This window comes from Neoarius graeffei, chromosome 4 (genome assembly GCF_027579695.1).
Source record: "Neoarius graeffei isolate fNeoGra1 chromosome 4, fNeoGra1.pri, whole genome shotgun sequence".
Lineage (NCBI taxonomy): Eukaryota > Metazoa > Chordata > Actinopteri > Siluriformes > Ariidae > Neoarius > Neoarius graeffei.
The window spans coordinates 26518493-26531467 of record NC_083572.1 but is presented as its reverse complement, the minus strand read 5'-3'; the positions used below and the strand labels follow the sequence as shown (position 1 = coordinate 26531467).

At 47.4% G+C, this 12975-nt stretch overlaps 1 protein-coding gene across 4 annotated transcripts in view; it reads left to right on the top strand.

Annotated features, from left to right (window-relative positions):
• rab22a (RAB22A, member RAS oncogene family) overlaps positions 1-12975 on the top strand; it is a 205055-nt gene that overhangs the window by 156279 nt on the left and 35801 nt on the right. The gene's annotated exons all lie outside the window — the stretch shown is intronic.

The following is a 12975-nucleotide window of genomic DNA, read 5'->3' as shown; positions in this document are numbered from 1 at the left end:
AGGTGGGTCATGCAGCAAGACAATGACCCTAAGCACACAAGTCGTTCTACCAAAGAATGGTTAAAGCAGAGTAAAGTTAATGTTTTGGAATGGCCAAGTCAAAGTCCTGACCTTAATCCAATTGAAGTGTATGGAAGGACCTGAAGAAGTTCATGTGAGGAAACCCACAAACATCCCAGAGTTGAAGCTGTTCTGTATGGAGGAATGGGCTAAAATTCCTCCAAGCTGGTGTGCAGGACTGATCAACAGTTACCAGAAATATTTAGTTGCAATTAATGCTGCACAAGGGGGTCATACCAGATACTGAAAGAAAAGGTTCACATACTTTTGCCACTCACAGATGTGTAATATTGGATCATTTTCCTCAATAAGTAAATGACCAAGTATAATATGTAATATAATGTGTGTGTGTGTGTGTCTTTATTCCATCCATCCGTCTTCTACTGCTTATCCTTATCCAGGTAGCAGCCTAAGCAGAGCAGCCCAGACTTCCTTCTCCCTGGCCACCTCTATCATCTCTTCCGGGGGAACACCGAGGCATTCCCAGGCCAGCCGAGAGATGTAATCTCTCCAGCGTGTCCTGGGTCTGCCCCGGGGTCTTCTCCCAGTGGGGCATGCCCAGAAAACCTACCTTGGGAGGCGTCCAGGGGGCTTCCTAACAAGGTGCCTGAACCACCTCAACTGACTCCTTTTGATGCAGAGGAGCAGCGGTTCTACTCCGAGTCTCTCCTGAATGACCAAGCTTCTCACCCTGTCTCTAAGGGAGAGCCCAGCTACGGAGAAAACTCATTGATACCACTTGTATCTGCAATCTCATTATTTCGGTCACTACCCATAGCTCGTGACCATAGGTGAGAGTGGGCACGTAGATGGACCAGTAAATTGAGAGCTTTGCCTTTTTGGCTCAGCTCTCTCTTTACCACAACAGACCGGTTTAGCATCCGCATCACTGTTGACACTGACCCAATCCTTCTGTCCAACTCCTGCCCCCCCTTCCTCTCACTCGTGAACAAAACCCCGAGATACTTAAACTTCTCCACTTTAGGTAGCAACTCTACCCGTTTACGGCTGAGCTCCATGGACACGGACTTTGAGGTGCTGATCCTCATCCCAGCCGCTTCGCACTCGGCTGCAAACCGTCCCAGCGCATGTTGTAAGTCACAGATTGATGAAGCCAACAGGACCACTTCATCTGCAAAAATCAGAGACGTGATCCTGATGTCACCAAACCAGACACCCTCCGCCCCTTGGCTGTGCCTAGAAATTCTGTCCATAAAAGTTATGAACAGAACCGGTGGCAAAGGACAGCCCTGGCAGAGTCCAACATGCACCAGGAATGAGTCCGACTTACTGTAGGCAATAAGAACCAAACTCCTGCTCCGGTCATACAGGGACCTCATAATGGCCTGCAGTAGTGGGCCCTGAACTCCATGCTCCCGAACCACCCCCCACAGGGCACCATGAGGGACATGGTCGTAAGCCTTCTCCAGGTCCACAAATCACATGTAGACCGATTTGGGCAAACTCCCATGCACCCTCCAGTACCCTTGCAAGGGTAAAAAGCTGGTCCAGTGTTCCACGACCAGGATGAAAACCGCATTGTTCCTCCTGAATCCAAGGTTCGACTATCGACCAGACTCTCCTCTCCAGCACCCCAGCATAGGCTTTCCCAGGGAGGCTGAGAAGTGTGATTCCCCCTATAATTGGAACATACTCTCCGGTCCCCCTTTTTAAAAAGGGGGACCACCACCCCAGTCTGCTAATCCAGAGGCACTGTCCCCAACCTCCACACAATGTTGAAGAGGCGTGTCAGCCAAGACAGCCCAACAACATCCAGTGCCTTCAGGAACTCAGGATGAATCTCATCCACCTCTGGAGCCCGGCCACCAAGGAGCTTTTTAACCACCTTGGCAACCTCAGCCCCTGTGATGGGCGAGTCCTCCCAAGCCTCACACTCTGCGTCGTCCTTGGACAACATGAAGGTGGGATTGAGGAGATCCTCAAAGTATTCCTTCCACTGTTGGATGATGTCCCCAGTTGAAGTCAACAGCACTCCATCCTTGCTGTATACGGTAGGGACAGAGCACTGTTTTCCTTTCCTGAGCCTCCGGACGGTTTGCCAGAATCTGTTCGAGGCCAACTGAAAGTCACTTTCCATGGCCTCACCGAACTCCTCCCACACCCAAGTTTTTGCTTCAGTGACTGCCAGAGCTGCATTCTGCTTGGCCTGTCAGTATCTGTCAGCTGCCTCTGGAGAGCCACAGGCTAACCAAGCCCAATAGGACTCCTTCAGCTTGACGGCTCCCCTCACCACAAATGTCCACCAGCGGGTTCGGGGATTACCGCCACGACAGGCACCAACAACCTTGTAGCCACAGCTCTGCACAGCCGCCTCAGCAATGGAGGTGTGGAACATGGTTCACTCGGACTCAATGTCCCCATCCTCCCCCGGTATGCAGTTGAAGCTCTGACGGATGTGACAGTTGAAGATCCAATGGATGGGAGCCTCCGCCAGATATTCCCAGCATACCCTCACTACTCGTTTGGGCTTGCCTGGTCTGTCCGGCCTCCTCCCCCGCCATCTGATCCAGCTTGCCACCAGGTAGTGATCAGTTGACAGCTCTGCTCCTCTCTTCACCCAAGTGTCCAAGACATACGGTCGTAGATCAGATGAAATGACTCTAAAGTCAATCATCGATCTGCAGCCTAGGGTGTCCTCGTGCCACGTGCAATTATGGACACCATTATGCTCGAACACGGTGTTCATTATGGCCAAACCATGCATGGGACAAAAGTCCAACAACTGAACACCGCTTGGGTTCAGATCAGGCAGGCTGTTCCTCCCAATCACACCCCTCCAGATCTCACTGTCATTGCCCACGTGAGCATTGAAGTCCCCCAGTAAAACAATGGAGGAGTCCCCTCGTGGTGCACCCCACTCAAGGACTCCAAGAAGGCCAGGTACTCTGAACTACCATTTGGTTTATATGATAGTCAGAAACTGTTCCCCGACCTGAAGGCGCAGGGAAATGACCATCTTATTCACTGGGGAGAACTCCGATGTTAGCGCGCCAAACTGGGGTCTACCAATAGCCCCACTCCTGCCCGGTGCTGCTCACCCTTGGCAACTCCAGCATAGAAAAGAGTCCAACCCCTCTCCAGGAAATTGGTTCCAGAGCCCAAGCTATGTGTTGAGGTGAGCCCAACTATATCTCGTCGGTACTGCTCAACCTCACGCTCAAGGTGAGGCTCCTTTCCCACCAGAGAGGTGACATGGAATGTCCCAAAACCCAGTTTTGTCAGCCGGGGATCAGTACACCAGGGCCTCTGCCTTTGGCTGCTAACTGATTTTTTTTTTATATATAATATTATATTATCAGTTGGAGATAATGGGATCAGTTGGAGCCGTGGTCACTGCACTGAGGGCTCCTATCAAGTTAAGTCTATTTGTATAGCACTTTTAACAACAGACACTGTCGCAAAGCAACTTTACAAAAAATTAGACTTTAAACAGGAGCTAATTTTATCCCTAATTTATCCCCAATGGGCAAGCCTGTGGCGACAGTGGCAAGCAAAAAGTCCCTCGATGACATGAGGAAGAAACCTCAAGAAGAGCCAGACTCAAAAGGGAATCCATTCTCATTTGGGTGATAACAGATAGCGTGATTTATAAATAACTTGCTTCTATAACTGTGTCCTATATAGTCATAAAGCATAACTGTGAAACCAGGAAAATTATTAGTTTTAACATGAAGTCTATTTTGTTGAAGTTATAAACTGTTCATTGATGGAAAATTGAGTGCACAACTGTTCATGACAACTGCAGTCCTAAAATTAGTAAGTCATCCTCAGATATAACTGTAAGTGTCCAGAGCGATCTTCCAAGTGTGACTTTCAACTGTCCATTTGGGGCCATCCTCCACAGGAGCAAGGAGATGAGACTCCAACCAGATTTCGTATTGATTATAAAATACTACTATTGGCCTTTAAAGCACTGAATGGTCTCGCACCACAGTACCTGAGTGAACTATTGGTCCTCTATGACCTGCCACGCCTACTGAGATCAAAAGGTGCAGGCTATCCGCTGGTACCTCATATAGTGAAGGCTACATCAGGGGCAGAGCCTTTTCTTACAAAGCCCCACAGTTATGGAATAGCCTTCCAAGTAATGTTCAGGAATCAGACACAGTCTCAGCGTTTAAGTCTAGGCTGAAAACATATGTTTACTCAAACCTTGTGTTAATGGTGTTTATGAGGTAAAGGTGTAGATCTGGAGGGTCCTCAGACATAGTGTTTTGGTAAACTGGGATGTATGGATGCTGTCAGTCCCCCACTCACTTGCTCACTCGAGTTTGTTGATGGTGTAGCGGCTGGCTGCTTTATGTCCCGGGGCTCCCTTATGCCTGTATTACCTTCTGGCTCTCCCCTTTTAGTTATGCTGTCATAGTTAATTGCCAGAGTCCCTGCTTGTACTCGGTGTATTGTTGACTTGCTAACTTTAGGACTGCAGTTGTCATGAACAGTTTTGCACTCAAGTTTCCATCAATGAAGAGCTATAACATCAATGAAACTGACTTCATGTTAAAACTGTTAATGTTATAATCATGTCTGTTGTTGCCCAAATGAGGACGGGTTCCCTTTTGAGTCTGGTTCCTCTCGAGGTTTTTTCCTCATGTCATCCGAGGGAGTTTTTTCCTTGCTACCATCGCCACAGGCTTGCTCACTGGGGATAGATTGGGGATAAAATTAGCTCATGTTTTAAGTTGTTCAAATTCTGTAAAGCTGCTTTGTGACAATGTTTATTGTTAAAAGCGCTATACAAATAAACTTGACTTGACTTGAACCAGATGTAGGGTATCACTTGGTATTGCCACATCTATCACCACAGCCTTGTTCTCCCGTTTGTCCACCACTGCCATGTCTGGTTGGTTAGCCATTACCACTTTGTCCATTTGTATCTGAAAGTCCCATAGGATTTTAGCTTGGTCATTCTCAACCACCTTCAGAGGTGTGTCCCACTTTTGACCTTGGGACTTCCAGTCCATACTTGGCACAGATGTTTCCATGCACGATGCCAGCCACTTGGTTATGGCATTCCATGTATGTTCTTTCTGCTAGCATCTTCTGCCCTGCTGTTTATGTGCTGGATTGTCTTGGGGGCATCTTTGCACAGTCTGCACCTGGGGTCCTGCCTCTTGTGGTAGACCCCAGCCTCTGTTAATGTTGTGCTTAGGGCCTGTTCCTGTGCAGCTATGCTTTAGTGCCTCTATGCCATCTTTCAGTCCAGCTTTATCCAGTCACCAGGAGTGAAAGTAAGCCTGTCCTGGCCGGTCCGGTGTACCACTAAAAGATTTGGCCGTACCGGAAAAAAAAAATACTGTCTCTGAAAAAAAAAAAAAAATGCACTTTCAGCATAACAACACACCTGCTAACGTCAATTTACCAAAAGCAACACGTTTTCCTCAATATACATTGCATATAACTCCTTCTGACCTGTCTCTGAATTATGTCTGAAGTGAATTCCTTCCGTGTTTCACTCGACAGACAATGTGCGAGAGTGCACGTAGCCCACTGCTTAACCATGTTGCGCCAACGTGTGCAGCTGGTATCCAAATTAGACAGACGTTTGTTGCAAAGTCTCCCAAATAAAAACAACATATACAGAAACATATGTTGATGTTTCAATATTCTATTATGTGTGCAGTGTTTCGCTGGACAAACAACGAGCGAGCTACAGCGCGTGTACAGCTTAACCAGATCTTGTGCTACAACGTGCTCAGCTGGTAATCAAAGTGTTTTAGCAGACAGACGTTAGTTGCAAAGTCTCCCAAATAAAAAGGCATATAAAGAAACATGTTAATGTTTCATGATAGGCTATTTAAAAATTACTTTGATCAGAATTCGTAAATCGAGTGGAAGTTGGGGCAAAGATTCTAGATTACTGTCTGGTTGGAGCAAGCAGAGTAACTAGGCTACCGATGCATGGCACGCGCACTGAGAACACACGCACTTACTGTAGAACGCACGCACTTTCTCAAACGTTCCAACACACCCGTGGGAAAATACAAAGAATCCAAAAAACACCAACAGAAAAACGCAATGATATATTTGATAAGATAAGGAAGAGAGGACAACTGGAAAATAATAATGCAGAGAAAAATTACTACTGAGTGATAAGTCCCAGTGAATGTTTGATAAGTAGACAATAATAAATAATTAGGTGTATTTTTCGGCACACGCTGTGCGCACGCACTATGACTCAAAATAATAGTACCAGCAAGAAATAAAAGTTACTTTCACCCCTGCCAGTCACTGGTAGGATTTTTCCATATTGCTGACTTCTATCTACCGGTGGTACATCCCATGCAGTGGTTCGTCTTTCCATGATGAAACTTGGCACTTCCTTCTCGGTTTCTGCTGCCTGAGGTATTCATTAAAAACTTCTTCATTCGGGGCCATCTGATATACTCATGGATCTTTGTTGTTTCCACTAAAATGGCGGCGCATACACACGCAGCAGCTCCTCTCCATCCCGACAGAACGGTGTTTTCATGTTTTTTGTGTTTTAAAACAGCGTGTATCTGTTCGTCTTTGTTGCGTCCATCAGTCTTAAGGCACACATACTCCCGTGAGTTTCTGCTCGACATCCCCAGAACCATATTCACGGATATAAATCCAGCAGACGTGGAAGAGCTATGTGACTACGGTTTGCTCCGGAGGCCTGCTCAACCACCGACCCCCACTCCTGCATCCAGCCCATAGTGGAGGTGCCACAGGCAGAACATGCAGAAGCAGAAGAGGGGCAAGCACGGAGGTATCCGGGCTAGGCTAGCGGCTAGCCCTCACCGGCCGGCTATCCCTACCATCACTCTGGCCAGCATACGCTTGCTGGACAACAAGCTGGATTATGTCCGCCTACTCCGCTCATCTTCTAAGTCTGTGAGTGAGTGTTGTGTCCTCGTGTTTGTGGAAACATGGCTTAACGACAGCGTCCCGGACTGTGCCATTCAGCTAGCCCGGCTAACATGCTACTGGTCAGACAGAGCGCTAGTCAAGGGGGGAAAGATTCGCGGCGGAGGACTCTGTGTTTACATCAGTGATGCCTGGTGCCGCGATGCTGTTGTGGTCTGCAAACACTGCTCACCACTGGTGGAGTTTATAATTATTAAGTGCCGGCTATTCTACCTGTTGAGGGAATTTACAGCCATATTGCTGGTAGCAATATACATCCCTCCTGGCTCCAATAACAACAGGAGTGAAGCACTGAATGAACTCTATCAGCATATCAGTGAGCAGCAGACAGCCCACCCAGATGCTTTCCTCATCCTGGCTGGGGATTTCAACCATGCAAACCCCAAGAGCGTGTTTCCAAAACTCTATGGACATATCAACTTTCCCACACGTGGAAACAATATTCTGGACAATGTTTACACCATGCATAGAGGTGCCTACAAAGCCCTCCCCCTCCCCCACATTGGGGCCTCAGATCACTCCACTGTTATGCTAATGCCAGCATACAGGCCGCTGGTTAAACTCACCAAACCAGCTACAAAGCAGGTACGTGTGTGGCCAGAGGGGTCCTCAGAGGCACTCCAAGACTGTTTTTCCACCATTGACTGGAGCATGTTCAGACAGGCAGCCACCTACAATAATACCACAGATCTCCAGGAGTACACGGAGACCGTCACTGCCTGCATGAGGAAGTGCATGGACGATGTTACAATCACCAGAACCATCTCCATTTGGGCCAATCAGAAGCCATGGCTGACAGGGGAAGTCCACAGGCTCCTGCGGGCTCGGAACGCCACCTTCAGAGCTGGGGACGAGGTGGGCCTGAGGACAGCTAGGGCCAACCTGTCACGAGGCATCAGGGTGGCCAAGAGACAGTATTCCAGGAACATTGCTGACTACTTCAACGACAGCAGAGACACCAGGAAACTGTGGCGGGGGATTCAGACCATCACAGACTACAAGCCCTCGCCGCAGACCTGTGACAACTCCACCTCTCTGCTGAATCGGTTGAACAACAACTTCGCTCGCTTTGAGGCAGACAACAGCACCACGGCACAGAAGACCCCACCACCTCCTGGCGACCAGGTGTTGACGCTGTCCCCAGACAGCGTGAGGAGAGCTCTCTGGATGACAAATGCACGGAAAGCCCCGGGTCCTGATAACATTCCTGATCGTGTCCTAAGAGACTGTGCCGAGGAGCTCACAGATGTCTTTACAGACATCTTCAACATCTCGTTGAGCCAGGCTGTTGTTCCCACATGCCTCAAATCCACCACCATCATCCCGGTCCCGAAGAAGCCGTCTCCCTCCTGTTTCAATGACTACCGCCCGGTCTCACTCACTCCCATCCTCATGAAGTGCTTCGAGCGGCTAGTCATGCGGCATATCAAGTCTGCCCTCCCCCCCGCCCTGGACCCTTTCCAGTTTGCATATCAGTCCAGCTGTTCGACCGATGACGCCATCTCCACTGCCCTTCATTTAGCCCTCACCCACATGGAGACAAAAGACTCGTACATCAGAATGCTGTTCATAGACTTCAGCTCAGCATTCAACACAATCATTCCTCAGCAGCTCATTCATAAACTGGACCAGCTGGGACTCAACACCTCCCTGTGCAACTGGCTGCTGGACTTCCTGACGGGGAGACCACAGGCTGTACGGGTCGGCAGCAACTCCTCCAGCACCATCACATTGAACACGGGGGCCCCCCAAGGATGTGTGCTGAGCCCCCTCCTCTTCACTCTGCTGACCCACGACTGCACACCAACATCCAGCTCCAACCTCTTTGTTAAGTTTGTGGATGACACGGCTGTGGTGGGTCTCATCAACAATGGCGATGAGACAACCTACAGGAGTGAGGTGAGCCGCCTGGCCATGTGGTGCAAGGACAACAATCTCCATCTGAACATGGAGAAGACGAAGGAGATTGTTGTGGACTTCAGGAGAGCACACACCCAGCATGCTCCACTAACTATTGACGGTGCTGCAGTAGAGAGGGTGAGCAGCACCAAGTTTCTGGGTGTGCACATCTCTGAAGACCTGTCCTGGAGCAACAACACCGCATCACTGGCCAAAAAAGCCCAACAGCGTCTGTACTTCCTCCGCAAACTGAGGAGAGCAAGAGCCCCGGCCCCCATCATGCACACATTCTACAGAGGCACCATCGAGAACATCCTGACCAGGTGCATCACCCTGTGGTACGGCACCTGCACTGTGTCCTGCAGCGCATCTTGAGAGCAGCTGAGAGGATCATTGGTGTCTCTCTCCCTTCTCTTATGGATATCTATAACTCCCACCTCACCCGCAAAGCCATCAGGATTGCAGGTGACCCCACCCACCCATCTCACAGCCTCTTCAGCCTGCTGCCGTCGGGGAGGAGACTGCGGAGTCTCCGGGCCAAAACCAGGAGGCTCAAGGACAGTTTCTTTCACCAGGTGGTCAGGAGGCTCAACTCCCTCCCTGTTCTGCCCCTCCTCCCCCCTCTGCCCCCTGCCACAGATTCTGCCCGTACACCCCCCTGCCCCCCCTTCAGCATCTGACATCATGTCACCCTCACAGTCTCCCCCCCAACACACACACACACACGTGTGTATATATATATATATATATATATATATATATATACTGTCAACATTCATTCGCAGACTGAACTCAGGGTCTGCACATTTTACTTTACCTCGCTCATTTGCACTATTCTGCACTACCTCACCTTAACAGCTATTAGTTTATTGTTTATACTGCTTATTTCTTGTTTACCTGTTATACCTCAAGTGCCCTTGACTGTTTATTTTATGTCCTTTGCTCTAATATATAAAGTGTGTGTGTGTGTGTGTGTGTATATATATATATATATATATATATATATATATGTGTGTGTGTATTTTTATATATTTTTTTAATATGTGTGTGTATATATATATATATACACCTGTGAGTGTTTAGTCTATGCCTATTTCTTATCTAGAGTGTTTATACTGTTTATTTCAGTTATTCTATTTTTATTTATTGCATTGCCTGTTTGCACCGTGGGTCAGAGAGGACTGAAATTTCATCTGTGCTGTATGTCAAGCATGTATATCATATTTGACAAAGTTGACTTGACTTGTTTCATCCTCAATAGTGGATCTGATGCACACTAAGTCCTCAGCCTCCTTCATTTGTTTTAGTATACAGCCTCAGGGTGCTGGACTTGGGATGAAACCCTCCGTGCATTGTCAGAAGTTTTCTTGTCCTCATGTTGGTGGCCTCTATCTCCTCCTTCGGCCAGCTTATTATGCCAGCAGGGTATCTGATGACCAGCAGGGTGTAAGTGTTGATGGCCCGGACCTTGTTGTTCCCATTCAGCTGACTTCTCAGGATTTGCCTTACACTCCATAGGTATTTGGCTGTTGCTGCTTTCTTAGTGGCCTCTTCATGGTTGCCATTTGGCTGCAGGATTCCAAGGTACTTGTAGCTGTCTTTCACGTCACCTATTATGCCATCTGGTAGCACCACCCTCTCAGTTCTGACTGCCTTCCCTCTCCTTGTTACCATCCAGGCTCGCTTGTCTAGTCTGAATGACATTCCAGTGTTGTTGCTGTAGATCCTGGTGGTGTAGCTCAGTGAGTCAATGTCTTGCTCAGACTTGGCATACAGCTTGATGGCATCCATGTAGAGGAGGTGGCTGATAGTTGCTTTGTTTTGTATTCCGTATTCATAGCCACTCTTGGTGGTGATCTGGCTGAGGGGCTTCAGTCTTATGGAGAACAGCAGCGGGGACATGGCATCTCCTTGATACCAAGTGCTTGGTATATGCCGCACTTGACGGTGACCTGTGTTATTGGCTTGAAGTTGGTTGTTTTCCACAGCTTCGTTGAGTTCTTGATGAAGGTTCTGAGAATCCTGTTGATGGTACAGTTTCAAGTATTCCAGGACCCATGCATGGGGCACCGAGTCATAGGCCTTCTTGTAGTCAATCCAGGTGGTGCACAGATTGGTATGTTTGGTTCTGCAGTCTCAAGCTACTGGGCTGTCTACCAGTAGCTGATGTTTTGCTCCTCTGGTGTTCCTACCAGTTCCTTTCTGGGCCTCATTCATGTATTGAGTCATGTGCCTGCTCATCTGCGATGATGTCTGATAAGAGCTTCTATGTTGTGCCAAGACAAGTTATCGGGCAGTAGTCGGATGGGACTGCTCCCTTTTGTGGGTCCTTCACTGTCTGGGTGAGTCCCATCCACAAGCAGCTGGGTCATCTGTGCTGCCAAGCCCTGATGTAGTGAGATTAGCTTCTTTAGCCAGTAGGCATGAACCATATCCAGGCTTGGTGCTGTCCAGTTCATCTTCGAGACTCTTACTTTGATGTCTGCCACGGTGATGGTTACTCGGTCTTGTTCAGGGAGATTGCGGTGTTTGGCTCTCAGGTCTATTAGCCACTGAGCGCAGTCTTTGTGATTTTTCCCCTCCCCCTTTCTCCCATATCCCTTTCCAGTATTGTTCATTCCCCAGCCTTGGTGGATCTGGAATCATGTTGTTCTTACCCTGCCACTGGGAGTACACCTTTGATGTGGAGAACATCCGATTTATTCTCCTGGCTTCATCTTTGCTTGTGTCCCTCCTTAGACAGGTACAGTAGCCAGGGCTGTGAGTCTTTGTTTGGCAGTCTCTCGGGCCTCAGGTATGGACAGCTTGCTGTATTCCTTTCCTTGTCATACCATTCTGGAGTTCTGATAGCTGGCTAACTTCTCTCCGGGTAGCCTTGATTTTAGCCTCCAACCTTCACTTCCATGGTAGATATTGCACCTTATGGTTAGTGTCCATCTTACAGCCAAGCACTTCCAGGATCACTGTTGCCATATATATATATATATATATATATATATATATATATATATATATATATATATATACACATATATATGCATGCAAACACACACCGTGGTGCTTGAAAGTTTGTGAACCCTTTAGAATTTTCTATATTTCTGCATAAATATGACCTAAAACATCAGATTTTCACACAAGTCCTAAAAGTAGATAAAGAGAACCCAGTTAAACAAATGAGGCAAAAATATTATACTTGGTCATTTATTTATTGAGGAAAATAATCCAATATTACATATCTGTGAGTGGCAAAAGTATGTGAACCACTGCAGTCCTACAGTGTATCCTACATTGTGAAATTTGGTCGAGGATCAGTGATGATCTGGTGATGCTTCTGTAAGGCTGGAATGGGACAGATTTTTGTTTGTGAATCAAGCCATGTACAAGGTTATCCTGTGATTAAACTTGCTTCCTTCTTCTCTGACGATGCACCCTAACTCTGAGGATTGGGGTTTTCTGCAGGACAGTGCTCCATGCCACACAGCCAGGTCAATCAAGGTGTGGATGGAGGACCACAAGATCAAGACCCTGTCATGGCCAGCCCAATCTTGAGGCCCAAACCCCATTGAAAACCTCTGGAATGTGATCAAGAGGAAGATGGATGGTCACAAGCCATCAACCAAACTTGAGCTGATTGAATTTTTGCACCAGGAGTGGAATAAAGTCACTCGAGCAACGTGAAAGACTGGTGGAGAGCATGCAAAGACACATGGAAGCTGTGATTAAATGTCAGGGTTATTCCACCAAATATTGATTTCTGAGCTCAACCTAAGTTCAGACATGAATATTGTGGTGTTTAAAATTTAATCTGATCTTCATTTCTGTGCATTATTCAGTGTCTGAAAACACATCTTTTTTTTTTGTTTGTTTTTTGACCAGTTGTCATTTTCTGCAATTAAATGCTCCAAGTGACATTTTTATGTGGAATTTGGGGGAAAGCTTATCAATAATTTATGGATTAACACAATGTTCATGTTCCTCAGGCACAGCTATAAACAGTAAAACCAGGGAAACTGATAATTTTGCAGTGGTCTCTTAATTTTTTCCAGAGCTATATATATAATAGAATATTGTGTGTATGTGTACATATAGATAGATTGGTTGAGA